Source organism: Oryctolagus cuniculus, chromosome 10, assembly GCF_051225735.1.
Source record: "Oryctolagus cuniculus isolate XC-2025 breed Fujian yellow rabbit chromosome 10, ASM5122573v1, whole genome shotgun sequence".
Classification (NCBI taxonomy): Eukaryota; Metazoa; Chordata; class Mammalia; order Lagomorpha; family Leporidae; genus Oryctolagus; species Oryctolagus cuniculus.
The window spans coordinates 39,177,192-39,205,179 of NC_142876.1; the positions used below are offsets into that span (position 1 = coordinate 39,177,192).

General features: G+C 37.5%; 1 long non-coding RNA gene across 1 annotated transcript in view; it reads left to right on the forward strand.

Annotated features, from left to right (window-relative positions):
• LOC103349327 (uncharacterized) overlaps positions 1-27,605 on the forward strand; it is a 61,684-nt gene extending 34,079 nt beyond the window's left edge. The window contains exons 2-4 of the long non-coding RNA XR_007921482.3: positions 24,133-24,289; positions 26,689-26,891; positions 27,480-27,605. This is a non-coding gene — a long non-coding RNA (uncharacterized LOC103349327). The remainder of the gene's footprint in view (positions 1-24,132; positions 24,290-26,688; positions 26,892-27,479) is intronic.
• The last annotated feature ends 383 nt before the right edge of the window (positions 27,606-27,988 follow it).

Consider the following 27,988-nt stretch of genomic DNA (forward strand, 5'->3'; position numbering starts at 1 on the left):
TATTCTTTTAAAAGCCACCAGAGCCCTTGAAATACCTAGGAAGAAGTTCTTTGAAAGACCAAAGAGTTGAAAATTGAACTTTTGCAGAAATTCAGACCATTAGTTTTATTACCCAGAGGCAGATTTAAATCACTGCAAATCCTAAAAAGTACTAATGACAGGGCCTAACCCAAGACTAATTGGATTACAATCTGGGTAACTCCAGTAGTGTGCAGCCAACCACTAGCTTATAGGAACTTGGCCATCATTGGACAATTAAGTCCTTATTAGGTATCTTTTCATCTTATATAATAGTAGATTTTTTTTTGACAGGCAGAGTTAGACAATGAGAGAGAGAGAGAGACAGAGAGAAAGGTCTTCCTTTTTCCATTGATTCACCCCCCAAATGGCAGCTACGGCTGGCGCGCTGCACTGATCCAAAGCCAGGAGGCAGGTACCTCCTCCTGGTCTCCCATGCGGGTGCAGGGCCCAAGGACTTGGGCCATCCTCCACTGCCTTCCTGGGCCACAGCAGAGAACTGGAGTGGAAGAGGAGCAAAGGGGACAGAACCGGTGCCCCTTATATAATAGTAGATATTAAAAATGTATAAAGTACAGTCCTCAGAAGACTGTCCCATTCCATTTTTCAAGATAAAAACTTCCTGATTATTTCATTATAATAGAAAGTAAGACTGACATCTAAACTTATGTTTGTCTTACATATATTTCCTTTTACCAAATGAAATCTCAAGAAAATTTCTGTTGAAATTCGTACGTGTGCAATTTCCAAAAATGCTGTTTCTGTGCAAAACATTTGAAGATTTTTACTCTGGAAAAAGTGTCACATGTGTTAGAATATGCTCCATGATATAAATCATCATCCTCTAGGGTGGATTTATTTTCCAAGAAACACCTCAAAGTCATTTTGGGGACAGATCTGGAGAAAACTTTTGTAAAATTGTTTTTTGAAGGAATGTCCCTGTTGAGAATGGATAGTTCTTTCTTCTACAGATCATAATGTGAATCTGAATCCATTCTCACTGAGGTACGGAACATATGTTAAAGTTGGCAGCCTCTTCAGAATTAAATACATGCCCTCCCAATGTGACTATTTTGAAGGATAGCACTCATTGGAATACAAGTCTGATCTTCTTTAAAAATTATCAATGGCAGGGTGGATTTTTGGAGAAGTGTTTAAAAAGCCACTTGGAACTTCCACATCCCATATCAGAGTGCCTGGGGCCTCATTCCGACTTTCTACTAATGTATATCCTGGGAGATAGTGAGTAATGACTCAAATGCCATACACCTGGGAAACCCATGTTCCGTTCCCAGTTCTCAGGCTGTTGAAGAGTGAAACAATGAATAGCATTTCTGTTTGTCCATCTCTCTGGTCCTATCCTTCCCTTTCTCTCTCCATATCTCTGCCTCTCAAGTAAATAATAAAATAAAAATTTAAATAAAATCAATAGAAACACTACATGTGTGTACTCTACACCATCTAAAAGATGACTCAAAGAGGATAGTGCTGGTGTAAAAAAGTTAACTAAGGTGATGTTTGCCTTCACTTTAGTAAGTCTAATCAACTTGCATACCCTTCATCCACAGAATTTCCTGGAGATCTTTCAGGGAGGTTGACAGAAAATGTGTTAGAAATGTGTGAGATAGTGGACTTGTTTAATAATATTGATGAATGATGAGTGGCTTCCATTCCCAGTGATCTCCTTCCTGATGATCAAATGCTGAGAGAGATGACTTCTGAGTAAACCCCTCCCAGTTCTGGGAATCTGTGTATGATCCTTAATTAGTCTGCTTGAACAATGTCATAGCTTGACCTTTGTTATTCCCTTGATTGTTTTGCACATGAATATTTCTCTGGCTATTGATTTTTCAATCAGTCAATAATATTTTTTGTTAATGTTTTGCTTGTTTTCCATTTTCTCCTAATTTCGTTGACCCTTAATATCACTTAGAATATATGAAGGTACTTCAAAAAGTTTGTGGCAAAATGGAAGCAAAAAAGACCTTTATTTTGAGGCAAAGTGTTTTGAAAAACATGCATAGTTTTGATGATATGCAATTTCCATGACAATTTTGAAGACTCCTCGTATTTCTTCTCCAGTTTAAGCCAAATATTTGGTTGGGTGTTAGCATTATTAATGGCAATTAGAAATTATTGGAGATGGTATGTAGCTTGTGGTTTACTCTCTCACACACATGTATGATTATGGGCCTATATGTCCTTTTTTAAGATTTATTTATTTTACTTGAAAGTCAGAGTTACATAGAGAGAGGAGAGGCAGAGAGAGAGAGAGAGAGAGAGAGAGAGAGAGAGAGGTCTTCCATCCATTGCTTCATACCCTAATTAGCCACAAAGGCTGGAGTTGTGCCAATCCAAAGCCAGGAGCCAGGAGCTTCCTCTGGGTCTCCCACGCAGGTGTAGGGGCCCAAGGACTTGGGTCATATTCCACTGCTTTCCCAGGCCACAGCAAAGAGCTGGATCAGATGTGGAGCAGCCAAGTCTCGAACCGGCGCCCATATGGGATGCCAGCACTGCAGGCAGCACCTTTACTCACTATCCACAGTGCTGGCCCTAGGAGCTATGTCTTTAAAATGTGTCTGGAAATGAATATGTGCTTGCAATTATAAATATGATAGATAAGGGAAGCATAAAGATGTGTTGATTGTGTGTGTGTGCACACATTCACATGCATGTTTAATACAAACTCCCCCTAAATTTAGTATTTATGATCCTTGTTGTACAGAAAAGGAAACTGAAGTCCAGAAAACTTAGGTAACTTATCTGTGATCACACAGCTAATAAACCACAGATGGGATTCCAACTAAGTTTAATAGTTTCTTGGAATATTTTTAAAATGCAGTTTATATTGCATATTATTCTTCCACTGGAATTGTATTAATTCACATTTTTAGACCTTTAACAACCACTTTTACATTGTAATACGCCCATGTAGATTAAGTTGATGCAAGCAAGACCTTTAATGGGAACCAGAATGGGGTAAGGATTTGTTTGTACAATGAGATTAGGAGCTCAGAGAGACAAATTTGAGTCTGTAGTTGAAATAGCCCCGAAATCCATTTTTTGTGTGAAGGAATATAGAGGAAGAAAAAAAATTATTATCTCTCTTGACATACAACATACATACAGCTGTTCCGTCTTGGACTGAAGGGTCTTAGAATCCTAAATTTGGAAGGAATTTCCATTGTCATTAAAATGATATAAGTGGTGAGATGAAGAGATACACTGGGTTGATTTTGTATCTGGAGGTCCATGTAGCATCACACCTGGATATAGGTATGAAGACCAATACATGGTGAGGAGAACATACAAATGTGTAAGTTTTCAGAAATTAACTTGGAATACTATAGGTTCACTTCATTGATTTTCTGGATGAATCCACAAACTCAGGCCTTCGATTTCTGGCCACTGTCATGCAGCTAAGAACCCAGTTGTCATGTCAGCCCCTTCAACAATCTTTGTACGTCACTTTCTGCTACTTTCCTTCAGTGGAAATTCACTGTGAGAGGTGCTCCTGCTGCTGTCTGACTTGAACACAAGAGCAACTGCCTGCTCTGAGACAATTTTCTTCTCAAGTTCAGAGACAGAGTGTGACTGCACACCTTCCGAGTGAACAGGCAAGACAGATGCCACCTGGGAAGGCGTCTGCGAGTCCTTCCACTCACTGGCAGCTGGGCATCTAGAGTGTGCACGCACATGCAAGCACAGTCTCACTTTCCATTTGCAAACTCACAGCTCGGTTCTAATAATAGCCTGTGGTGAGACCTTTCCCCAGAGGCTGTGAATCTCCTGTGCGGCAGCCACTTCTAACAGCAGCCCTCTGTTCAGCTTTTCTTTAAGGGAAAGCTCTTGGGAAAATCCCACTTAGAGGGACGTTCTAGAACAGCAAGCAACAGAACAAACTCACCACAGTCCGAGCCAAATTGGTCCAGGAGAAATTCCACTTAACACTGCCCCAGGCTTTCCACACAGGGTAACAGGGATGCTGCTGTTGGACAGACACCTGGACTAGGTCTCCTAACATTTGCCAAATATTGTGAGCAATAAGTGGACTGATAATCATTGATGGGGACATAGGTTTTACCAATCTTCTGATTTAAATGCATAGAAATAAAGCATGTTTCAGGGAGTGGCATGATGTGGTGGCCAAACACTGGACAAAAGGTCTGAAAGACTTGGTTGTTGTCACTGCTCACCACCTTTCATTCTTTTACTTAAGCTATCAGGTAGCTCTGTAACTGAGTCTTCCAGTCATTTCTCTGGTGACATGTAATCTAATTGGTAAAGCATGGATTATAACTCACAGCAACTGCTGTCCTTGATTACAAATATTCTCTGAATTATTTATAGTATTCTTGCAAGACTATAGGTGGGATATTATTTCTATGTTCTACAAAAGAGAAGACTAAATTTGAGAGGATATGAGTTATGTCAATTTATGCCTTGAATATAGGCCCCTGGAGAACAGGACTACAGCCTAGGCCTTCTAATGCCTGTCTGAGTGCATTTTCAAACAGCTACTCACCACTCAACAGTTGCATGTACCACAGCTGGATCCCTACTCCATTGACTGCAAACAGAATTGGGTGACCAAGTGGGCATGAAGTTGTCCAGTGAGGGGAATTTGGCTTAGGAAATAGGGAATGAAACTATGTTTAAAGAAGAGATTAAAATCTTGTGATCACAATGCATGTGTTCTGTAATAGCTGTGTGACCTTGAAATTGTCACTTAGATTTCATAACTCTTGTTTCCTGAAATAGGATTAACAATAACATTTACTCCCTGAGAAACTGATCTTTAAAAATGTCCATGCATAAAAAAGGTTTAGGCCGGCTCACTAGGCTAATCTTCTGCCTTGCGGTGCCAGCACACCGGGTTCTAGTCCCAGTCGGGGCGCCAGATTCTGTCCTGGTTGCCCCTCTTCCAGGCCAGCTCTCTGCTGTGGCCAGGGAGTGCAGTGGAGGATGGCCCAAGTACTTGGGCTCTGCACCCCATGGGAGACCAGGAGAAGCACCTGGCTCCTGCCATCGGATCAGCATAGTGCGCCGGCCGCAGCGCACTGGCCGTGGCGGCCATTGGAGGGTGAACCAACGGCAAAGGAAGACCTTTCTCTCTGTCTCTGTCTCTCTCTCTCTCTCTCTCACTGTGCACTCTGCCTGTCAAAAAAAAAAAAAAAAAAAAAAGGTTTAGCATATAGCACATGCTCAATGAGCATTTTTCTTCCCTCTTCTTCCACTCATTCTTCTCCACTACCCTCCTCCAGAACCAAGAACATTACAGAGGTGGTACTAATGTTGTTGCGACAACATGAAATACCTGGGTTATGTGTCCCTACTGTGTTTTTAAATCATTGTTTGGGATTCCAGAGTTAACATCATCCAAATGCCTATGAAATGATGATCTCTAGAGCGTGAGATGATTCTGGATGTGTCAAACTTAAAATCAGATGCTCAGGTTGCATAAATTTAGATATTACAATTTCTACCCTACTCCCATAGAAGGTGTCTAGTCTGGCTAGCTTTATCATACAGATACAACATATTAAAACCATGTGTATATAAAATACATATATGTATACATAAATAGTTATATAGTTTCACATACAATTAATCTCCCTAAATGTTAATCAGGTAAAGGGAGATTTACAATTTTCCTAAACCCTGAGATATAGATATCTTCCTTTTGATATCTGGCCCTCTGCCTTGGGAACCACTTGGCAAGTTCTGGGAACCCAGGCAAGGAGCAGTCTCCACAGGAGACCATGTGTGCATTCCTGTCAAAGAGGACTTAGTTTTTGATTCACCTCTTTGAGTGGTCTGAAAGAAACAGGGTCTATTTGAGTCCTACCCTGTCTTCCTTTTGTTGGTCCCAGCTCTTGATTAGGGTACATATAATCTGAAAGAGAGGATCTCAACCTCTATTTTTGCCACTTGTGAAAACTACTTACAAATTTGATGATGTCACTAATTGCACAAATCAAGTGATATCTGACCATACCATTATTAGAATCATCAAAAAGGCCACTTTACATCTACCTCTGGTTTCAGGTAAAGTATTGTGAGAACAGAATCACATAAACTGTAGCAAATAAAATGTGGGGGACACTTTGCTTCAGCATTCTCATTTTATAAATGAGGAACGTAAAAAAGAGAGAGATTAAAATAAATTTGTTCAAAATCAGAGTTCCACTCACTGGTTTAATTGTTCCTAGAATTTCATTTCTGTATGTATTTCCCCACAAGGAAGAAAACAAGGAATCATTTTCCTTTCATAAAGAGAGAGAAAGCAAGAAAAAAAGACAAGCAAAGCAATGGAATTTATCTTTATGAAAGCAAATTCTGTAGATATTTTGCCAAAAAGGACACATAGTGAAAATGGATTAGTTCATTTGAGTGGTTTGTGGAAAATATATATTTCCCGAAGCAGGTGGTGCTATCAAAGTGAATAGGGAGAAAAATGTCGTGTATGAAAAATATTTTTTTCAAAATGCTATTTTTCAAGTCGAAAGGGAAATGACACAAAATCCTACCACTGACTCTGACAGCATATTCTAATGGGTTCTGGCTATATTTTAGAAAAACACACACCCCCATACAAACAGAAACAAACATTTTCAAAAAGGATATGTATAGAAAACCCTGGAGGTTTTACATTTGTTAGATGGAAGAAAAAAAGAAAGACAAACTGCCTGCCAGATAATGAGATGAGTGAGCAAGTAAGTCATTGGAAACTCACAAAATGTACTTTTTGAGACATTTCTAGGCTGCTGATATAAACAGAGGAACATGGATGGAATAAGAAGCAAACCATTGTCTCAATGGACATTTTAGTAAAGTTTTACAATTCAACACTGTTAGAAAAGTAGTTCCATGGACTAATGCTTGTTTGTTTTTAGTAATTTTCTATCCTACTGTGTTTCTTAATTTTCCAGTTTTTGCTTTTGTTTTTTATTTTATTAAGCTAGTAAAAATCAATTCAACCAGAATTTTTTATTTCTGCTCAGAGAATATTATTTGAGCAATAGTGGATAGAATAGGGCTTATGGAAAGAGTAGAAATTATGGGGAAATGTGCAAATTCATCAGAAAAATTGTCCAATTCCAGTAAGTACTAAACTATATGGTGACCTGCACATGTTGATCCTTACTTTCCTAAAATGCCATGTCATCATCCCCATTGACTTACATTTTTCCATCTTTTTATTGAAATATAATACCAGAAGTGCATATATCATAATCATACAACCCTGATGTCTCTCCTCCGTATTCATAGTCTTACCCACTTACCTTTGAATGGACTAACTTTTGGTCTGGTGGCATGTTCTAAGCAACAACCACACTCACCACGCTTATGTCTCACTTCCATTGATAGAATTGTTGTTCATCATAGGTAGCAGGACAGGTGCACTCAAAGAGTAACGGGTAGAATTCATGCCTAGCTGTGTCTTTTCTAAATCTTTGCTTTTTCCTCTGACACCCCACTGTCTTTGGCCTTGGGTTCTTCCCTCATGTAGGAAGTGGCTCCCTATTTGAAAACATATTGAAAACTGACTTGAATCTCAAGTCTTACATGAAGCTTCTGATTTGGCACTCCTCCCACAGATTTCTCCTTTTAAAAAAAGGTATCCTAGAATTTAGTACCTAATTAGATGCCTACATTTGCTGGTCATTTTTCATTCTTGTTTTATAAGAAATTAGATGATGAAGCTCCTCAGTTATTGAAATTTGTACTAGATCTTGCCTGTAAGTTATGCTGGAGAGTTTAGATACAAACCCTTTCTGTCTTCCTCACATGTTTACATAGGACTTCTTCCTTATTCATTGGATATATAAGGCATTGATGTCTATGGAGTGCCTCAAATGAACATATAGGAGCATCACAAATGGTTTCCCAAAACTCATGGCCAGTATACACTGAGACACAAACTTGTTACTTATGGATCTTAAATATTATATATGTGTGTGTATATCTATATCTATATATCTATATATGTGTGTATATATATATATATATAGAGAGAGAGAGAGAGAGAGAGAGAGGATTGTTTCCACATCATCATTCCCAGTACCTTCTCTTGGTTCAGTCTGTCTCTTCTGGACTATTAAAAATGTTACCCAAACCAGGAGTTCTTATATTTCAATCTTTTTCCTATCATGTTGAAGCCTAGGATGCTACTTTATTTTTTTTAAGATTTCTTTATATTTTTATTTGAAAGTCAGAGTTACACAGAGAGAGAGGAGAGACAGAGAGAGAAAGAGAGAGCCTTCCATCCGATGGTTCACTCCCAGTTGGCTGCAATGCCTGGAGCTGTGCTGATCTGAAGCCAGGATCCAGGAGCTTCTTCCGGGTCTCCCACCTGGGTGCAGGGGCCCAAAGACTTGGACCATCCTCCACTTCTTTCCCAGGCCATAGCAGAGAGCTGCAACAGAAGTGGAGCAGCCAGGTCTCGAAACGATGCCCATATGGGATGCTGGCGCTTCAGGCCAGGGCATTAATCTGCTATGCCGCGGCTCTAGTCCCAAAGATGCTACTTTAAAATGAGGACACATTTACTAACCTTTAAGCTTATCTTAAAATAGTATTTAGGTAAATGGTCTAATGACTGCATAATTATTGTACTGTCTCTTTCTTTAAGCTGTTTAAATAAGTTCAGCTAAGTCATGACATTATAGTCACTGGGACATCAGTATATTTGAATTTAGAAACTCACAGTATTATTTATGAAGCGAAAATATATAAATATGACATATTTTGTATTGTTTCTGTATTTTTAATGTAACTGTGAAGATCCTGTTAGACACACTAATGTGTATAATCGTGTTAAATGTAAATAAAATGAAACTGGCTATACTAGTACTGAAACAGTATTTTACACTTTGTGTTTCTGTGTGGGTGCAAACTGTTGAAATCTTTACTTAATATATACTAAATTGATCTTCTGTATATAAAGAGAATTGAAAATGAATCTTGATGTGAATGGAATGGGAGAGGGAGAGGGAGATGGGAGGGTTGCAGGTGGGAGGGAAGTTATGGGGGGAAAAAGCCATTGTAATCCATAAACTGTACTTTGGAAATTTATATTTATTAAATGAAAGTTAAAAAAAAGAAACTGGCTAATAAAAAGTGACAATTAAATGAATCTATGATTCTGCTTGAGACTTTCAACAGCACCTTTTGGTGCCAATTCCATGGTATGAATCTCAAGCTCTTCTATGATACCTTAACCAGAATAATCAAATGTATGCTTAAATATTTATTAGAAATTATGAGAAAAGAGAGCTTGTTAAACTTACTGATTAACATCTTGGGGGGGTCACAATAAATGGCTTTCTTTCCCAGTTTTTACTTAGCAAGCAGAAACAGGCTCAGTTTACGGCAATAAAGACACTAATTAAGCAGAGTATGGGAAAATGTCAATGAGAATTGACAACTGTGACTTCACACTTAAAATATTAAGTAAAAGTTGCCTACGTTCCTGTTTCTCCCTCCACCCTAACCTCCTCCTTGCTTCTTCAGTATTTGATTAAATACACTAGAACGAAAACATCAATTCACTCTAGTTAGAGGGCAAGACATTGTGAATTAATGAAGTCAGACTCGTGGGAAGTTTGATTCAATTCTACTACTTTCAAGTACTTATGATAACTGAACCTTAATGTTTCTGATACAGAGATCATTAGTAGTATTTAAAACACATGATATTCATTAATGAAAAGTAATTTGTAACTAGCAAATATATATGTACATACATATATAGGCATATACACACCTATCTATTTGGTATGTGATAATAGATAGATAGATAGATAATCACACATATTGGTGTGAGTGCATATCAAATCTATATTTCTGATTTTTACTCACAGTGATTCTAATGGTAGACATATTTGTGATTCCTTGGGTTTTCAGAGTTCATTAACAACCAGCTTTTTTAAAAAATTGTTAATTCCTTTGTGCTTTCAAGCATACTATGTTTCACACCTTAATCTCTGTATAATGAAGGATTTTTTTACAATGTAAGTCAACTTTCTGTTCAACCCCTTTTCAATTCAGTGGAAACTAAATTAAAAGATTTTACTATAAGGAATATCAAATTCAAATAATGATGATATTTATTGCTAGCAACCTCTAATTGCTGAGTCAAATTGCTTTCTGAGCTTGAAGGTAAGCATTTTGAAGCTGCATATTACTAGATGAAAATCTTTAGCACAACAATGATACAAGCTTCATTACCTGGAGTCATGCTTCTAATAGGGAGGCTTTGGGTTTTTAATGGTATTTATTGAAAGCTAACCAGATTGTGAGCATTTAATTGAATATATCAATTTTCAGGACTCCAGAATTGTTGTGTTTGCTTAGAATCTTGTTCCAGAGAGTTTTTCCCCTCTGACACTAGAGAGGTATAATAATTTTTTGTCTGGAAAAAAAGCTTCAGGTATAGCTATAATTCGTTTTTGCAATCATATCAGTTATTCTGGCAAAATGCAACCCCAAGTCTCACATGACAGTTTACAAATTAAAACCTGTAGAAATAATTAAAAAAGGAGATACAAATAGGAGTGCTACGTGAAAATGTAAAGCTTCAGCAGCTAGCTCATCTGAGTGGTAACTAGACGTGAGGCACAAACTAATTGTACTTATCTATTTCTGAGTGAGAATTATAGGCAGGTGGGGTCTGTGATGGGAAGGGAAAGTATGTTTATAATATTTTGCTCACTTAAAGATTCCCATAATAAAAGAGAACCAACACCAGGAAATATATGACTGAAGGAGTAGGGACAGTGTTAATAATTTGTTATCAAATAAACTGTTGTGGTTTCCTTTTTGTCTTTTAAATAGTTCTACTCTACTGTGCTTCCTTTATGTGCTACCCAATCACTTCAAAAAAGGCTTTAGAGCAACTACCCTGTGCAAGGCATTGCACCATACCCAGTAACTTATTCTTCAAGCTAGATTCTAATTTCCCAAAGACAGTCTTCATATCTTCATTGTTTTTTTCTTTTTATCTTACATCCATACTGTAGCATCTAGCATGTGCCTAGAAACTTGCTACATACCCACTAATTATTTTTAAATAACTTAAAGAAGAAAGGGAGATGTAGCTGTTTCTTTTTAAATTCTAGAACATTTTCAAAAAACACTATTCCTAATAGCACACCACACACATACCCTACTTTTTAAAAAGCAGTTCTTACTGCAAGTCCAGATACACTGTTCAGTATCCCAATGGGACTTTCTATCCCAGGAGCCTGGACCCAAGCTGGAATAACTGTCAGCAGCAACATTAATTGCCCCCCTTCTTGGCAGGGGCAGTGTGAAAATTGGTGTGGAGAAAGAGACTGAAATCTCTGCTCATCCCAAGAAGGAGCCGCTGGGGACCTGGTGCAACCCATTAGGGGCATAGCTGTGTGGAGGCAAGTTTCCTATCTGTCTGAACAGCTCCTACAATCAGGGTAAATAAATACTTTAAATCCCTAGAGTCAGCAAACTTCTTCAGGATTTTCTTCTAATATCGTGGAGTCTTACTATGTCTGGGCCTAAAGCATTTTCTAATTTTGAGCAATTTATGTTCAAAAGCCCAGGAGCGTGCATCCCATTAAATGTGGCCCCTCAAAGATCCAGATGAGAACTGCTCCTTCCCACCTTCAATCCTTCACATAAACCCTTTCTTTTTCCTAGAAATTCTTGCCTTGCCTCCAAAAGGACCTAAAGGACACACACCCATGCTTTAAGGATTAAAGTGCACAGTCCTTCTCTACCTTCTGCTTTCATGCATTACTTCCTCCTCCTAGTTCCTGCCACCTGACCACCTGCTGATTGCTTCTTATATATGCAAGGTATCTTCCACTGCATTTGTATTACCTTCTTTAGATGTCTCTCCACCTGCATTATAATCATTCAAGTTAAGAATTCATGTTTCCTTACAGTGTCTGAGGCAAAACATAATATACAAAAGGTACTAGTCCAGTGTAACTAATCAGTTCAAGTCAGTCTGATTACAGCAAGAAGGGAGCATAAGAACTCTGATGAAGATGCCTCCTGCCCACTCCCATTACCTATTTGCACACGACTTCTTAATGGCTCTGCCTCGTACTATGATTGCCATCTGCCTGATGACATAAAAGAAAACTGGAAGGGGAGGACTTCCTTAGGAAAGCAATTCAAGCTAAGGAAGTACTTGATAAGATGGGTCAAAATCAGTAAAAGAGTAGGCCAATGATAATTAAATAGTTTAGTTCAACTGTCCAACTGAAGAATGAAACACCTGGGAAGGTATAATGTGAGAGGCACATTCAGAATTCAGATGACCCTCAAGGGATCCCTGTCCTGAGTGGGGATTTAGACCAAATGACCTTCACACCTCTGGGTAGCTGAAAACCTTTGATTCTGAAGCCAGTGTGATAATTTTATGTGTTGACTTACTGGACACTGGGGTGCCCAGACATTTGTCCAAACATGATTCTAGGTGATTTTGTGAGGGTGTTTCTAGATAGCATTAACATTTACACCAGTAGGCTGAGTAGGAAGATTGCCCTCCCTAACACGGGTCAACTGAATACCTGAACAAAACATAAGGCTGCATAAAAGGGAACCCCTCCTTCCCAACTGTGTAAGCTGGGACACTGGTCATTTTTGCTTCTGCTCTAAAACTAAAAGGATTGGCTCTTCATGAGTCATATAGCCTTCCAGTTCGGGGACTGGAACTCACATCATTGCTTCTCCTGGTTCACCAGCCCTCCAAATTCGACCTGGAACCAAAAATCAGCTCTCCTGGGTCTCCAGCTTGGGATTTCTCCACCTCAGCAATTATGGGAGTCAATTCCTTGCAATACATCTCTATCTTTGTCTCACTCTGAACACACACACATGCACACATACACATACCCATACCCATACTCACAATTAGATCAAGTTCTCTAGAAAATCCTATTATAGTCAGTACGGTCTAGTATTAGTAAGTGCTGTTTTCTGACTAGAAGGGATCAATCCATGAGGAAGCTGGCTTCAGCTCCAGCCCAGTCTATCAAATAATGCCTTCAGCCTTCCAATTGGACTCTTATGCTTGGTTTGCTCTAAGAGGGAAAATAAGTTTTGTATTTTTCCCCTCTGTTCTTAGCAATCTGTCCTTTGCTATTTGGCAAGAACTGGCAGCTTTTCCTGTGGTCTAACTGGATCTGGAAATAACATGGTTATTTTTGTTTAAACATAATGGCAAAGAACTTGAGCTTATATGCAATTTAGCCTTATCAAGCACAGACATATTTGTTTGTGTACAATCAGCATGCCTGAGTGATGTCAGAAGAGCTCTGAAAACAATATATTCTAAAGCCAGAGTTGTTAGTGGGTGGAACCTTCCCAAATAATAAGCATTGTACACATGATTGGAACTAGAAAGAGTTATTTAGTCCAAGGGAACCTGCTTTAGTCCATACAGCATGTCATACGACTCAGAAACAAAACGGAAAGAGGAAATAAATGAAAGGAATTGACTAAACATGGAGGAAATTGTGCTTTTGTGGCTCTATCTAGGCACTCATTAATAGCTGTTGAATGAATCATAACTTTGCATGAATCATCTTTAGAAATAAACAATATAATTGCATTTAGAGGTATCAGAATATATTTATATGTACAGATAAACAAAGAGATGTCCTATAAGAGATGCTATAAATGTATTTGTGTACAGGTTGGTGTTATTGATAAAGTCCCCATGCTGAGAAATTTGGCATGCCCTAGATCGCTTATTCTATTGTTGGGTTTTTCTCTCTCCTGGTGTTGCCTTCCCTTCGAATTACAGTGGGCTACCTTGGGTTCTCTACAACTACATGTGCTCCATCCCACGCACATTCAAGTTACTTCTAGTCAATTGGGTACTTCCAAACATACATGGTGAAGGCAGAGCATTTTCTCTGAATTTGTACTCAGAAGACCCGCATTTCAGAGACTACATTTTCATTAACAGCACTAGCTTTGCTAGCTACAATGAAGCATACTGATAGATGTTTTAGAAAGGATTTATGTGCATTCTATATCCATGCCATAAAAGTGATTGTTCTGAATGATGGAGAAGCAGGAATATTGAAGAAATGAAAATTAAAAAGGTTTGTTTTGGTTATAAAGTAGCAAAGGAAAATGCCATTTCAATTTTTTTTTGCCTTATAAAGTAACAAAATATAGTCACCCAGCCAGTTTGTCTCAATTGGTAGGTTGCCCATATCAGTAAATTTTGCTATAGAATCTTGATTCTCTCAGGCCCTCTGATAAATATCGCATTCATCAAGTCACAATGAGGCCTTCAGAACCTGAATTTTAAACAAATAAATTAAAAATATAGAACAGTCTGATTAGGGTAGTCCATAGAATCACATTTTGAAAATAATTACAGCCTTCCCTTTTCCTCTCTTTCATTAAGAATTGATCCAGCGAACTTCTAACATAAGGGAGAGAGAGATGTAGATTAGAATCTGTAATTAAAGAACTCTGGATTTATTTTGAAAGGCCCTAGTATCAGGTTCTCATTCTTCATTTGTTTACTGTGACTTTGGGATACTCCTTTCACCAATCAAAGTCTCAGGATCTTTAGTTATTAATAGGAAAATAAGAGTATCTAATATCCATGATTCCTATATTATCCAAGGAAGTAATGTCTGTAGAACTGCTTTGGAATTTGTAAATTGATATAGGGAAAATTGTTTATGTTGTAAATATGCATGCTGACAGTTCAAACAAGGAAGTACTCAGGATATGCTTGGTTCTTACACCTGGCTCAGCCTGCACATAGGAAGTGGAAGATACAGAGCAAAAGAAAACCCTTACTGTTCTCTGAGGAGCTCCTAGACTTGGAGGAAGGTACATTAAATAGCCATGAAGTGACAGTTACTACGAATGGCAAGATGTGCCATTTTACGAATTTCTAAAAAGCCAAAGAATGGTGGATTATGGAAACTAGTAGATTATATGGGAGTGCTCGATCAAAGACTGGGTCTGTCAGTCAGTCCTTCATAAAGTAATGGATTTGTTGTCAAGTAGACAATCCTGGTGGAGAACAATCTAGGCAAAAGAGCAAGCAGCTGAAAAAGCCCATCTGTAGGAAAGAGCACTGCAGAAAGCATGGGGAGGGACCGAAAATAACAAGAGAGATTGTTAGAAGCTTAGGAAATCAGAAAGTTCTTTCCACCTAATTCTTAATTTGAATAGATTTGGCTATACTCTCATTTACACAACTCTCTTATTTGACAGATCAGTGTGCTAAAAGTACCAATCGATTGGGATAAATCTTTTCAACAGCAGCATTTATAACAACATAATACCCCATCCAAGGAAACCCTACCATAAAGACCAAGTTAAGCACCACTCCATTAGCCTCATGGATTTATTGACTTATTGATATGTTTAAAATGTCTCCATTGTAAAATTAGTGAATATGTAAATAGTATCAACTTGAAGGAAAGGACAAACAGTGTTAGAATAACGACTGTCCTTATTATTGGATTTGCATGCCTCTTTTCTGATATATCACAATTTTTTCTTGGTAAATTCCCTTTCAATATCTCTAAACTTCTTGATATTCTTTTCTATCAAAAAAGGAAAAGACTTCGTAGAAGTCCTTTGTACTTGTCAGTATGTTACACAAAAGCACAGGGGTATATTTTTTCTCTACTTTGAGCATTATGATTTAATATACTTTTTAAATAGAATGTCAGAAACAAAAGAATAATTTTCGTACCATGGCATGAGAACTAAATGTATGGATTGATCTGCTGATAGGCTATTTACTCTCCCTCTCCCTCTCATGTACTTGTTAAGTGATTCATGTAAGTAGCCAGAGTGTTAGAGGCTCAGGTTCCCTACTTATCAGATAGAATGGGCAGCAATCTTTACATCCTTCTGCATCCACACTCACAATGGAAAGAGGCATGGAAATACATTGACTACATCTTAGGAATTGTTTTTTGTTTATTTTTCAAAAAAAGGAGGGAGATTATGTTGATTGTATACAGAATGTAAAAGTTCTATATTTGCTTGTGTTGACGATGTTAAAAGAGGCAGAAGTCTCTGGGGACTGGGCACCTTATTTGCAAAATGCAAAGTGAGCAGATTCTTCCTCAGTCTGAGGCAGATGTTTTCACCAAACAGTTTCTGAAAAGAGGATTGGATAGGAGGAAAGATCCACAGGCTGATATTGGGAAATAAGGGCTCAAGTTTTGAATACTTGTATATTTCTCTGCCTTGTTTTCAACATGGGTAAGGAGAAGTGATAGTATTGGACCCTATCCAAGATTCTGATATATAAAATTATGCAGTAAAATATCATTGCTGTGTTGACTCTTAGGACCTTGTCTCTCTTGAGTGGGCATTGTGGTGTAGCTAGTTAAGCCATCACTTGAGACACTCACATCCAATATCGCTGCTTTGAGTTCTGGCTCCTCTTCTTGGATCCACCTTTCTGCTAATGCATCCTGGAAGAATATGATTCCTTAATTGCTCAGACCCTGCTGTCTACATGGGAGACCCAGATGGAATTGTTGGGTGCAGGCTTCAGTCTGGCCCAATTCTGACGTTTGTAAGTAAACCAACAGGTGGATGCCCCATCCTCCACCCTGCCATCTCTTTGCCTTTCAGTTAGAAAAAAACAAACACTTTTAAAATGATGTTGTCTCTCAAAATATTGTCTCACATTGCTAAATAGCTCCATCTTCCCATTCTCCAAGGTTGCCCTAATGGTGGAGAAGAAAGAAAATCTTGTTTCTTCATTTTTTTTTGTTTGGAGGGTGGGGTTTGTTTGGGTGTATGTACCTATGATCCTAGCAAGTTCTTACTATACAGCAATATTTGGTTCCAGGAACATTTTATTCCAGCGTCATTTTTTTTTAATCCCCACTTCCAGCACCAACTCCACTGTGACCTCAAAGTGATGCTAACTTGCTCCTCCAAGGTCCTGCCATCCTTGCAGCTCCTGAGACAAAAGCTAGGAAGTGTACCTCAAAGAAAGTTTTATTTCAATTCTGGATTCCTGTTATGGTCTGTTTTAACATCCTCACACTTTTTCTTTTAGCTTAGGAGAGGAAACTGTTTCCTACAGTGTCTACTTATGTGTTGTATCAGTTTCCCTTTCTGCCTGATCAGATCCCCAGTATTTCGATGCTGCTATATTTCATTCTACTTGGTAAAATAACTGTTGTGCTTCCTGTTTTCCTAACTAGAAACAGAGTCTGTGGCTAAATACAAGTTGGGGCTTTTAGAATCTCTAAATAAAGTATTATCAGATACCTAAGGATTCTGAAACTTCAAGGCTTTTTCTATAGGCCTTCTTTCTAAATGATGGCATTTGATTAGAGGTCTCTTTTTTATTATCAGCATTGCACATGGATGTTTGCCATTGCAGACTGTCCATTGCTATACTTGTGATACAAAATGAACCTGCACCATATAAACAGGTCAGATGGTCTGTTTATGAAGACTTTTAGTAGGTTGAATAATAATCACTCTCAAATCAGGTCTTACATGAACTGTAATCTCTTGGCAGCTCAATAATGTTAGAGTTTGTGGATTAGAGTTGTTTTCCTGTGGACTGACATTTGCAGGCAAAACTAATCAAGTAGCCATTATGTCTACAGCCAGGAATTTAATGTGCAGCAGTGAACCTACCTTACTGAAAAAAAAAAAAAAAGCCTTCTGAAATAATTGGCTTCTTACTAAAGCCCTGCCACAACAGGTAGATGGGGAGGCATATGGGAATTGGTAAGCTTGGGAACACAAAAGCTCTTCTCCTCCTGTGGCATTATTCATATGCTCTGAACCTTCTGTTCTGAATGTTGGGTGATAGTTCAGGAAGATAATGGCCTGTGTCCAGGATCTCAATTCCTAAAGGACAAGAGACAACAGCACTGGGACTTCATTATAGGTTGGTCTTACTGTAAGTTGCTACATTATGGAATTGAGAAAACCTTCCACACAATTGACAGGAAGTTTAGTTCATGGCTTGAGTGCATGTTGGAAACACACCCCAACTATACTCATTCATAAAGAAAGTCTCTCTGTAATGCATATAAAGTGTGGACCATATATCCTACATTATCTTTATATCAATATAATTTCCTACTAACTATATAAGTGATGGTATGTCCTATAAATTTAATTATGATGATGCACTTTCTTATCAACTGGATTGGGCACAAATCATTTGTCATATCTTGCCCAAATATTAAATTCAGAGAATTTTGCTGACTGAATTATTGGCATCATTTAAATGTTTGAATATAGAAGTCTAGTTATGAAGACAATATTAAAACATTTAAAATTTAATCAAAATTTAAGCATAACTCAATATCAAATGAGTGGTACAATTGGGTAATAGCAAACGATTTCAAGGAGGAAAACCTTTGGGTGTGTTTCCATGGATGAGGAAAAAAAGAGGAGGCTAAGCAATGGATTTTGACACTTAAATGCCTACAAAGTGCTTGAGATACATTATTATAATTATAACTAATTCCCAGATTAGCCCAAATTTACATTACATATCTTCTTCTAGAAAAAAAAATACAGATTTAAATCATGCTGTTGGTTTCATATTGGAATCAGAGAAATTCTAGGAAACTTAGTTCTAGGAAAATGAACTAAGTGTTTAACGGAAGGAATAAGAAGAATATATGTGCCAGGCTTTACCAAAGGGGCTGAAATTAAACACATTGAGTTTCTTTAAGAATCTGTTGGGAGAAAAAAAAAGTCTTGCAGTATTTGAATGAAGCTTCATAAAATATCATATTAATTCTTGTTTTCATTCTAGTCTATGTCTTCTACATTTGAAATATTCAATGAGATTTGTAAACTCCTTGATAGAAGTAGTACTAGGACTAAAGTAAGGGAACTAGAAGCCATTCTCACCAGCCTCTCTCTAGTTTATGAAAGATTAAATTATTTATTTATTTATTTATTTATTTTTGCCTTATTTGAAAGGCAGAGAGATGGAGAGGGATATTCTGTACACTAGTTCACTTTCTAGTGAAGGTTGGGACAGGAAACAAGAACTCCATCAGGGTGTCAACTACTTGAGACATCATCTACTTCCTACTAGGGTATGCATTAGCAGAGAGTTGGATAGGAACAGAGAAGCAAGTACTGGAACAGACAGCCTGATATAAGACATGAGTCTATCATGTGGCAACATTAATAACTGAATGAAATGTCTGGCCCAGACTCTCTATAAAGTGTGTGACCCTCCAGTTTACCTTTAATTAATATCCTTTTGGTTCTACTTGAATACTGCCTTACGTGGAATTCCCTAACCAATAATGTAAATCATGCAAACCATGCTTCATCTGTTTTCAGAATGAGAAAATCTAATCTTATTTATGACAGAATTTCACTTCTCTGTAGACTTGAAATAACACTAAACCCTCTGTCTTCAAAACTGAGCTTACAGTGTCTTTTGCGTTCTTTGATGTGTTACGATTTAGGATACTATTAACACTTTCTTCTACATCCTACCAATTCTGTCCACATTGGGATTTGCCTCTATTCCCTTGTTGACAGACTTGAGTCTCCCAATATGTCCAGTGTTTGTTAGGTAGATTCAATTCTTTTGTTTGAATTGGTTATCCTTGGTAAGTATACAGTATCCATATTGTTAGTGTATACAGTATCCATATTGTTAGCATATCCATGATAATTTGCCCATGTATGCTAAAGGTAGTCATGAATGAATTGAAGAGATGTGCAATTTGGGACATGCTCAAGCTGACTTACCTCCAACGGTAGAGTTAGAAACATACCAGGGGATTCCAATTCAATCCCATCGAGGTGGCATGTACCAATGCCATCTCACTAGTCCCAGTGATCAATTTATGTTCACAATTGATCATAATGATAGGACTAAGAACCAAAGGGATCACATAAACAATAGTGTCTGCAAATACTAGCTGATAGAATACAAAAGGGAGAGAACGATCCAACATGGGAAGTGAGATACACAGCAGACCCTTAGAATGGCAGATGTCCTAAACAGCACTCTGGCCTCAGAATCAACCCTTAAGGCATACGGATCCAGCTGAAAAGCCCATGAGACTATTTCAAGCATGGAAAGCCAAGACACTCTGGCCAAAAAAAAAAAAAAACAAAAAACAAAAAAACAAAAAAAAACACCACCTAAATGAAAGATCTCCATGAGTGAGATCCCAGTGGAAAGAACGGGTCATCAAAGAAGGAGGTACCTTTCTCTGAAGGGAAGAGAGAACTTCCACTTTGACCATGGCCTTGTCTAAATATGATCAGAGTCGGTGAACTCAGGGGGCTTCCATAGCCTTGGCAGCTCATGACAAGAGCCTAGGGTGATTACTGATGCCATAAACAAGAGTGTCAATTTGTTAAGTCAACAACAGGAGTCACTGTGCACTTACTCCTCATGTAGGATCTTTGTCCTTAGTGTGCTGTACATTGAGATTTAATGCTATAACTAGTACTCAAACAGTATTTTTCACTTTATGTTTCTGTGTGGGAGCAAACTGTTGAAATCTTTACTTAATGTATACTAAGCTGATCTTCTGTATATAAAGAGAATTGAAAATGAATCTTGATGTGAATGGAAGGGGAGAGGGAGTGGGAAAGGGGAGGGTTGCGGGTGGGAGGGACGTTATGCGGGGGAAGCCATTGTAATCCATAAGCTGTACTTTGGAAATTTATATTCATTAAATAAAAGTTAAAAAAATCTTAAAAAAATAAATTATTAGCATAGTAACAAGATTGCATTTTATCAAAACCTATCTTCTCCAAATAATGCCACAACACAAAGTTTAATAACATGTAATTTGCACTTCAGTAAATAGAGAAATTCTGTGAGTAAGAACTTTGAAAGTGAGAAATCCCTTCTTGTGGTCTCCATGTAACATACTTGTATACAGGGCCACAAGAGGAAACTTCATTTCTGTCTTTTTTATGGATAACAAATTGAACATTGTTTTTAATTTGCTTAATTTAAAACCAAAATTTCATATTCATAAAAGGGAAATTTTGTTCAGAGAAGAATCAAATTATTTTGAGAATATGGTACATTAGTCTTTCCTAGGACTCATGTAAAAAAAAAAAAAAAAACACTTGGAAGACACCTCAGCAGTGAATTCTTTAAGATGACAGCTTTATTTTCTAGGAAAGGGTTTGAGATATGAAAGAAGGTGGGTATGGGCTGTAACGCTGTTGCATTCTTTGCCCTCATTTGCAGTCACATCTCATCACTTCTGTGGGGAATCATCAACTTAAATGTGGTTGGGTCAAGAGGCAGAGAGTATTCTTGATTTCAGAGCAAGAGTGGGCCACCTCCACCAAGTACGTTCTCTAATGACTTGGAAACTCTAAAATGCATTCTGTTCTGAAGTCAAATAAGAGTAAAATTTCCTTCCATTCCTATGCTGGAAACGCATATCAGCAACAGCTTTAACTAAGCAGTAGAATAACTGCATACAGGTTTATATAAACTTTAGCAAAGTCTCAGAGCAAGTGAATGCATGTGCTTTCTCTCTCTCATTTGCTCTCTCTCTCTCTCTCTCTTTCTCTTTCTCAACAGATAACCTCAGTTAAACAGCAGCAAGTTATCCTGACATTTCACTTATCTTTCCACTCATTTTCTTTGCCAGAAAAGAATTTGCCACACTTGCAGGCAACAGAAGACAAAACAGTCTTATTCTCCTGTTTCTTGCAGCATCCCTGCGGGAGTTGTGTGAAAATGGTCCAATGTTTGAGCTTCTTGAGCTGATGAGAGAAAGAAAGAAAGAAATGTTTCTTTCAGATGCCAGGGGTTACCTATTGTTATGTTGCTGAGACTGATGAGAAAGTGAGATGCATGCAAAGCCACTTAAACAAGGGAGAGTTGACTTGTGGTAATAAAAAAAAATGTAATACCAATAGCAGTTATACATTTTCTAAAAGGTCTGAGAGTCATTTTTTTATCCTATGGAAGTTTTATCTTGCATATCACTAAAGACTCTTCAACAATATTATGCATAAAATGAATATTGCTAATATTCTTTAGTGGAGAAAAATAGATAACAAATGCATCACATTTATGCATATTCCTACTTTAAAACTTAATATTATTGAACAAAGAGGTTGCAATAGTATTAGAGCCATTAGAAAATTTAAGTATTTTTGAATACAAATCTTTCATTTCACACAGGAATGAGACTCAAAGAGAATATCAATGCACTAACATATCTAGTCAAAATAGGAGTTTTTACTTAAGTGCTATTATATTAGGTCTTTTTTTTTAGATAAATTGGAATATGACAGGGTTCAACTTGAAGCATAACAACTTACTAGAGTGAGTGACTAATATAATCTAGTTGGCTCAAAGAAACAAATATCATTTTTTAGTTCTTTTTTCATGTATTTCTCTTCTATTCAAACCATTTATGGTGATAGTACAGTTCTCTATGTAGCACCTTCTAGGCACTCCACAGGTGTGATTTTCTGATTTGGCCTTTGTCTTGGTACCAGGCTTAGAAATATAAACAGAATTGTAATTCATCATTCATTTGAGATTCCTGGAAATGGAATGTTTTACTAATTTATCTACAATATATCTATAATGTGCTAATAATATGAAACATTAAAATTCAAATATTTATTTAAAATATTAAATTCAAAGCAACCCATTTTTGCTTTTGAATAATCTGTTTTAACTTTTATGTAAAGGAGTTTGAATTTTAGAGTTTCTCACATCCCTCATTCTGGGCTTTGACCAAGATTGAGTAAAAGTAGGAACACAGAAAATTGGGCTCAAAAAAATGTTCGTGATTTCTTACAGGAAGCATCCAATGTCCAAAATTGCAAATCACATTTAAAAAAATGTTTTTGCAAAATGTCCAAGGTAGATGCTAGACAAAACAGAAAGGAATGATCAAGTTTGAAATTGGTCCCCCACCCCCACTGCTCTTTGGAAAAACATATGATGAAATCAAGTAACATTTTCAATGGTGATTTCATGGTTTAATGGATATTTTCATCCTCTTGGAAATCTGCCTATACAAAGATCTAAAAGAACTGACATTATAATCACATGGTAGCAGCTACCTCAGAGAAGCCATCAGTCAGTGAGTGTTGAAGTCACTCTAACTCTTCTGGCTGTCCAAGTAGCCATGCAAAGTACCCAAAGAATCTGGCTTACTAGCAACTTAGAACTTGGAAGACTTTGAGTTACTATGTATATTTGCTACATGAAATTTTCAATGCTATTCTGAAAGTAAACCATGTTTTGAGGGCAAAATCTAACAGTAAGATAAAGAGAATTAGCCATTTTATTAAATGATTATAGAGAAAATAATCAATACAAGCCTTATCTCATGGGTTTCACTTTTTTTTAAAAGATTTATTTTATTTATCTGAAAGTAAGAGTTACAGAGAGGCAGAGGCAGAGAGAGAGAGAGAGAGAGAGGTTGTCCATCCGATGATTCACTCCCCAGATGGCTGCAACGGCTGGAATTGTGCCAGGAGCCAGGAGCCAGGAGTTTCTTCTGGGTCTCCCATGCAGGAGCAGGGGCTCAAGAACTTGGGGTCATCTTTTACTGCTTTCTCAGGCCATAGCAGAGAGCTGGATCGGAAGTGGAGTAGCCGGGACTTGAACTGGTGCCCATATGGGTTGCAGGCACTGCAGGCAGCAACTTTACCAGCTATGCCACAGCGTCAGCCCCATGGGTTTCACTTTTATAAGTGGTGGTTATTATAAATAAATAAATGTCAAAGTTCACTTAACCTTAACCAAATAATCATCAAGCAATCAATTTATGCAACAGTACTTTACAAGACTCTGTGCTAAGCACACTAAGCACTATGAGAGATACAAATAAATAATGAGTACCTTCAACTTGGGCAAGAACAGGGAATCCACAAGTCTGAGGTAGTCTCCCTTTTGTAAACTATCTGGATTCTGGAGACCCATGTAATTCCTCTTTGAAATGTTTCTGAGTCCATGTCTAGGGACTGCACGGACTTTTTCTGAGGTTTGTTCTTTCCAAAGCTGGCTAGATCTTGGGTGTCTGTAATTCTAGACCTGCTGGATAGTTGAAGGCCACTTAATGGGGAACTTTCCCAAAGGTCAGGCACGTTGACTGGAGTATTCTCTTACAGCTTAGGACTGAGAATGAGAAGAAAATGCAGGTGAGATGAGAGGCCCATGGAGATCACCTTCCCCACGCCTCCAGGATCAAGCACAGAGATTAATGGAGCCTTCGAATTTTAAATTCAGGCTTACCTTCAAGTTTTCCAAGAAGGCCCAGATGTCAAGGTAAGGAAATTCTGGAGCATATTCTACTTAATGTTTTGGTAACCTTATTTACAACTTTTAGATTCAAAGTAGATGCAGGATATGTAACACTCTTGTGTTCTGTCAATCAAATGTTTAAGATAAGCCACATGTATTGTCATTGCATACACATAGTTTATATTTCAGGAGAACCAACGAAACATATGAAATAATCATTGTACATTTCAAGGAACTTAAAATCAGAGTTGTTTTAAACACTGACAATTAACCCATTTATTCTTACCATTTCAGCACAGCTAAGGAATTTTCATCATAGCATATTGCTTACTTAAGTTCTTAAGGAATACTTTCTTCAAGGTACTTGTTTCTAACAGTTAACTTTTGAAGATATTTAAGGATTTCAATATAATATCTGTAGGACATGCAGTTGTTACCTTTGTCCATGGGTATGTTTGGATTAATATGAAAATCTAAGTTCTTTCAGGAGTTTGAAGAGTGATTACTGGATAAATTAAGTGTCTATAGTGAACGTATTGACTACATACATTCAGGAATATAAGAGATGGTATTTGTTATTAGATTGTCGTAGTTTTATCAGTACACATAAAAAATTAATTGAAACTATTTGACTCAGGGTTTAGTGCTGTGGCATAGTGGGCCTGGGACGCAGGCATCCCTTATGGGTGCCGGTTCTTACCTCAGCTGCTTCTCTTCTGATCCAGCTCAATGCGATGGGTAGAAAAGCAGTAGAAGATGGCCCAAGTGCTTAGATCCCTGCACCCATGTTGGAAATCCAGAAGAAGCTCCTGACTCCTGGCTTCAGATCAGTTCAGCTCTGGCCATTGCAGCAATTTTGGGAATGAACCAACAGAATGGAAAACCTTTCTCTCTCCCTCTTTCTATCTGTAGCCCTACCTCTCAAGAAAACAAATAAAAATGTAAAAAAAAAAATATTGAACTCAAAAATTAGTTTCTATAGGTTTGAAATGACCCCTTAATATGATGGAAATACTTTAGACATTAAAAAATAAGAGGAAATAATGAAATAAGATTGAAACAGTATAGCTTAGATATGGTCACTGACCCTCAGCATGAGCAAATATGATTTTCTACAGGTACTTCTTTTAACAGATCTTAATATTCAGAGCATGTGCTTTCAATCTATGTTTACACAGTAGAAGGGAATGGAAATAAAGGCAAGAGATTTTTCGTTTTAATTTGTTTTCATTTTTTAAAATGTATTTAAATTGAATGGGTCTAATGTTCAACTGTCTCCTATTGCCTTTACCTAGCAGACCAGCTGTTAGGGCCTCTCAGGTAAATAATTAAGTGTTTTAAAAAACCACACAAATACATATTTAACCAATAGACTGGAACAAATAGAGCCTCAATGGGCCATTTGGAGCTTGGGACAATTGGAAGATTATTGAGCTGGTAGCCCACTGTGGCTCATGTTAACATTTTTAGAGCAGGTTAAAAAATGCTAACCTGAGCTCGCTTTAATGAAAGTCCTTAATGTGCAAGATTAAAAAGTCATAATGGAACATTATTACAGAGGGGGTAACCAGGATTAAAAGTGGCCTAAGTAATGTTGTTTGTTAAACACGCCTTATCACACATAAGGGAGAGAGAACTGAAGATTTGCTTGAAAACAAAATAGAGTATGAAAAAAATCTTGAGCATGCAATTTCAATACATGTAGATTTATTTGTATGCATTTATTTATTCATTTATGTATTTATTATTTACAAGGACTTCAAGAGAAATTTTGTGTGGCACTTTATTTCAATTATTGTTGAAAATTATAGAGGCTTGATTTCATGTTGTAGATGATTCATTTTCACATATGTATGAGCAGTTGTTAGTCTCTCAATGGACAAGCTAGGCTTAGAATAAGGCTCTTTGTTAATGGCTTTAGAAATAAAGCCATATTTTAAAGTCACTTATGACTTTAAAATTTAGAACCATTACTTATATATTATTAGCCTTTTCCTGTTGTTCATGTATCTGAAGAAGATCAAGAAGTAGTCTTGAGGATTTCTAAGTGTGCATCATTGATAGAATCTTCACTCTGCAACTACATTTCTGGAACCATGTTAAGCATAATGTACACTTTGTGAGACTTAGATTGATTAATATTAAAAGTTCCTGAAATCACATAACTAGAAAGATGTAAATTGCAATCCATAACAGTATGGTGAAAGGCAGTGAAGGACTGAGGAGGTCTCCATCATCCCCTCTAAGGACCATAAGTTCTCCCTTTCCCTTGGAACACCTCAACCATGTAACTCAATGTGACAAATAACCAGACAGGCTAAAGGGAACAACCAGAAATCTATATAGAAATATCATCAAAGTTTATTTTCTTTCACCGACTGAAATGCTTAGAAAGAAATATTTTACTTCCTGTATCCTTACAGATATTCATGTGTACCTGCATCCATGCATCACTGTTCCAGGATACTCCATATGAAAGAAATATCTTGAAAATGAACAAAAATTCCTAAATATTGATGGAGCTACAAGAAGTGTCTGGAATACCTTACAACAAAAACCCAGGAGAGACAGATATTTGGGTGCACGGGTTAAGCTGCCTCTTGAGACACCCGCATACCATATCAGAGTACGTACCATGGTGCAAGACCCAACTCCACTTCCAATTCAGCTTCCTGCTTATGCACACCATGGGAGGCAGTGGAAAATAACTAAAATTCGCAGGTCTCTGTCAACCCTGTGAGAGATGCAGATGGAGTTCCTCACTTCTGGCATTGTCCTGGCCCATCTTCAGTTGTTACAGGCCTTTAGGCAGTAATCCAGCAGATGGAAGATGTCTCTATGTTTGTTTGTCTATGTGTGTGTCTATGTGTGTGTTTGGATTTCAAATAAATAAAATGAGTCTTAATTTTAAGAGTAAAAAAATAATAAACTTAAGACTATTACTTTTAATAACTGCTTCAATGTTATCTACTTCCTGGAGTATGGAGCTGGCACATAATAATTAATTTGCACTCTCTTAGTGTCTTCTCCAGCATTGGACAGGTAGTAGATGCAGTATTACTGGTAAATCAAATACAGACCTGAGTAGAAAGAGACAGAAATAAATGTCTATTAAGTCTTTTAGTACCTTACTCTTCATGGTAGCCCTCACCCATTTTTGGTGGAGAAAATAGATTGCAGTAAAGTCTCATCTTCCATTGTTGCTGTTGTACAGTGAATGCTATCTCTGGAGACATCACTTACTTCATAGTCCTTGACAATGGCGCCATCTGGAATTGGGCAGTGAATGATCTGCATGGTTTGTATACACAGTGGCACTGGCAAATGAAACACAGGTAAGAGTTTCTTGGTTGAAATCAAAGTCCTGCTCATTAGTTAACCTTTATAAAGACATTTTTATTGAGCACCTACCACACGTAAAAAGCAACATGTAAAATACAACTTTGAAAGCACGACTTCATCATCTCCATATAAATTAACTTCATTTAGAGTCTTTATCTTAATAATGGAGATTTATTTTTGCTAAAAATCCACCAGATAGTCACAGTTTTGAGAGTAATTGTACAAAGTACAATGGAGCTACAAATATATATATAACACGTGAACCACTAGAGGGGCATGTGGAGGAGGATATGATGACATAGAGCAAAAGTAAATGGTACGTGCAACCCAATTGTCAACACCGCCCACATTGAAGCCTCTTTGCTAAAGAATGTCCTTGCT